Source organism: Loxodonta africana, unplaced genomic scaffold (assembly GCF_030014295.1).
Source record: "Loxodonta africana isolate mLoxAfr1 unplaced genomic scaffold, mLoxAfr1.hap2 scaffold_486, whole genome shotgun sequence".
Lineage (NCBI taxonomy): Eukaryota > Metazoa > Chordata > Mammalia > Proboscidea > Elephantidae > Loxodonta > Loxodonta africana.
Window position 1 is genome coordinate 61243 of NW_026975203.1, and position 3758 is coordinate 65000.

A 3758-nucleotide genomic window follows, 5' to 3' on the forward strand; every position below is an offset into this window, starting at 1 on the left:
CCAACCGACCCCGCGCTGTGGCCGGCCCCACCGTCTTCCGGCCGCCCCGCGCCGAGAAACGTGTTCGGCGGCGGCGCTGGGAGGCGGGGGAGGGGGGCGGGGGGGGAGCCGGGACGGGGCCGGGCGTCCGGCCGCCCGGCGACGCGCCCTCGCCGGCCGCCGATCCGGATCCGTCCCGCTGCACTCCGCGCCGGTTGTCGGCCGCCACCTGGCGGCCGCTTTGATATCGTCTTCCCCCGGAGCTCCGGCGCCGGCGACACGCGCGGGAGGCGATGTGGCCGCGCTGGCCGAGGCGACGTTCCCGGACGCCGGCGGCGGCGTCGGCAGGATCGTCCTGGCCGAGGCGGGAAAGGGCCCGGCCGGGTGGATCCCCTTGGCCCAACCGACCCCGCGCCGTGGCCGGCCCCAACGCCTTCCGGCCGCCCCGCGCCGAGAAACGTGTTCGGCGGCGGCGCTGGGAGGCGGGGGAGGGGGGCGGGGGGGGAGCCGGGACGGGACCGGGTGTCCGGCCGCCCGGCGACGCGCCCTCGCCGGCCGCCGATCCGGATCCGTCCCGCTGTCGCCCGCGCCGGTTGTCGGCCGCCACCTGGCGGCCGCTTTGACATCGTTTTCCTCCGGAGCTCCGGCGCCGGCGACATGGGAGGCGCTGTGGCCGCGCTGGCCGAGGCGACGTCTCGGGACGCCGGCGGCGTCGGCGGGATCGTCCCGGCCACGGTGGGGCGCCGGCGCCAGAGCCACGTTCCGGAATTGGGCCCGCAGCTTCATGTGGCCGAGGCGGTGGCCGTCGCCGCCGCCGCCGCCGCCGCCGCCGCCGCCGCGCTCCCGGGTGCCGTGTTTTAGACGGCGCTGGACCGAACCGGGCCGCACCGAGACGGCGCAGGCAGAAGAACGGGACAAGGCACGCCCCGGCCGTTCGCGCGCCTTCCTTCGCGCGGCCCGGTCGTCACCGGGGCCTCCGGCGTAGGTCCGGGGTGGCCCGCGGAGGGCGCCCCGGGCCCGGGCGCGGTCCCGCGTGGGGTCCGGACCGTCGGAGAATTTTTTCAAAGTCCCGCTCCGGGGGTCCCCGGGCCGAGGTTGCCGCCCCCGGCCCGCCCCGGCCCGGCCACGGACCCGCGCGGGGCCCGGACCTTCGGAGGGGCCCCGCCGCCCGAGAATTTTTTCCAAGTCCCCCCTCCGAGGGTTCCCCGACCGGCCCGCGTTGGCCGCAGCGCAGGCGGCTGGCTCTGGGCGCCCGCGCGGCCCCGGCCAGCTCCGTCACCCCGTCCCGCGGGTCGACCAGAGGATCCCGGGAGCTCCGGGGGGGGGGGCGGGGCGCTGGGGGCCATGGGGTCGCGCTACGGACCGATGGCCGGGCCGCAGTTCCGGGGGCTCGCCGTGGGGAGCGGGCCCCTCCCGCCGCGGGGCGTGGCTTTTCTCTCGCCCAAAACGGGCGATTTGGGCCACCAGATTGGTGCTGACACGCTCTCCTCGCTGGGTGACTCCCGCTGAGCAGATGGGAAACCTGGACGGGTCCGTAGACGCCGGTCCACCGACGGCCCACGCCCTCCCCCGCTCCTCCCCGCTTGAGCCGCCCGCCTGGGGCCCGTGCGCCGGCTCTCGCGCGTCCAGATGTCCAGCCGCGGTGCCTCCCCCCGGTCTCCAGTGCCCGAGGGCGGCGTGGCACGGGCGCCGCGGGCCCTCTGACCCGCGTGCCCCTTGTCGCAGGCACCCGCGGTGGCCGCGGTGCTCGCCAGAGTGTGCCCCGCTACCCCCCTCCCCCAGGCCCACGTGCCTCGCGTTTCAGGCGTTCTCCGTGTGCAGGGGTCCTCGCGGCCACCTTTCCGCAGCCGGGGCGGGCGAGGCAGAAAGCGGGTCCTCTCCGGGGCTGTCCTCGCCCGCCTCCTGGCAGCCCTGGCGGGGGGGTCTTCTCCTCCTCGCTTGTGCCTGGGCTGACCCGATCGATGTGGTGTTGTCGTGCTCTCCCGGGCCGGGTCCGAGCCGCGCCAAGACGAGGGACGGACATTCGTGGCGAATGGGACCGCTCTTCTCGCTCAGCGCGCGGGCCCCTCGCTCCTCCTCCCCGCCCGCCGGTGGTGCGCAGAGGGGCAGGGGCACGGAATCCGGCCCGACCTTGCTCATCTGCCCTCGTTCGCGGCCTCGCGGCCAGCGTCGGCGGTGGCGGGGTCCTGAGACCGAGCAGGACAGCCTCTGCTCGTGGCCCTGGTGTTCTGCCTCGCGTCGGGCCCTCCCCCGCCCCCCGCGGCGGGGGGGCTCTCTGGTCAGGCGCACCCGCGCGCCCCACCCAGGTGGTGCCGGTGCGCCTCGAGTGGCCCTTTGGCGGTGCCCCTGGAACGCTCCAGGCCGTCCCTCAGGTGCCTGAGGCCGGGTGGCGGTGCCGTTTCCCCGTTCCCAGCCCACCCTTCCGGTCACCGCTCACGCGTGTGGGCGTGCGCCCCTCGAGCCGAGAGAAATAAAAAACAGGAGTGCGGCCGAGAGGGAGAGAAAGGATGTGGAGGAAAAAAAAAAAAAAAAGGGGGGTCGAGCGGGGTAAGACCTTTAGAGCACGCACGCCTCGCGGGAGGGTGCCGTGCCTGATCCCGAGAAGGCGGGGGTGAGAGAGGGGTGCGCGCGTGCGTGCCCGCCCCGGTGCTTGCCGAGACCCGCGTGAGGCAAGCGAGAGCGGAAGGAGGAGGGCCCGCGTGTTGCTTCCGCCGGTGCCGAGGGAAGTCGCCCTTGCGAGGTGGGGGCCCAGGCTGCGTAGCCGCGGCTGGGCCCCGGCGGTCCGTTGTTAGGCTCTGTCGTACCTCCTCCCCCCCGCGGGCCGCCCTAGAGCGCGGACCCCTCTACAGAGGGAGACCGGGGGGTGTGTTGGGCTTTTAGGTGCCCAGGCAAGCCTCGGGTGTGCGCGGCGCGTACCCGCGAGGCCCCGCGCGCTCGCCGGAGCCTGGCTCCGGTGAGGCGGGATGAGGCGGAGAAGCTTTAAAAGAGAAACGGAAAAAAAAAAAAACGGACGACTCAAAAGGCGTGACTTTCCGAGGCCCTCGGTCGCCGCTGCGGTGCCCCACCCGTTCCCTCCTCGCCCGAGTGGAGGGTGGACGCAGCACGGAGCCGGGAGCACGCGCCGTCCCCGGGTGAGGTAGAGCCGCCGTGAGCACGAGGCGGCAGGCTCCGTTCCCGGCCGCAGAGGCCCACTGTGCCTTAACCCCCCCGCTGGTGCTTACCAATACCGCAGGCCCCCCCCGCCCATCCCCGGGGCGCCCTCGGGCGCCTGGCGGGGGCCCAACGTGGGGGGCGATGGGTGGGGACGGCCCGTCTTCGGTGAAGAAAGTCTTCTCTAGTCATCTCCGAGGGTGCCTTGGGGGTGCCGGATCCCCCAGCCGCTGCCCCTCGCCTTGCGCGCAAGCCACCGACCGTGGCTCGCAGGCAGAGCCCCCTCTCCTTCCCGCCCGGTGTGGAGGGAGAGGTCCGCCGGCCCCGCGGTGGGGCCGCGCGCCGCCCTTCGCCTGCCGCGGCCCGCGCCTCCCCCCTGCGAGTCGGGGGAGGGCCTTCGCCGGGCCAGCCGTCTGGCGCCGGGGTCGCGCGCGTCCGTGTGTGCGTGTGAGTGTGCGGCCCTCCCGTCGCGCGCCTGGTGCGGTGGGGCCGGGGGTCCGTCCGGCGGACGGCCCCCGCGCCGTTGTGTGCCGCCTCCCGCCCGCACCCGTCCCGTGCCGCCAGCGGTGCGCGGGTGTGCGGGCCCACCTCCTCACCCGGGAGCTTTCCCGGCGATGTGCCCCTGGGCC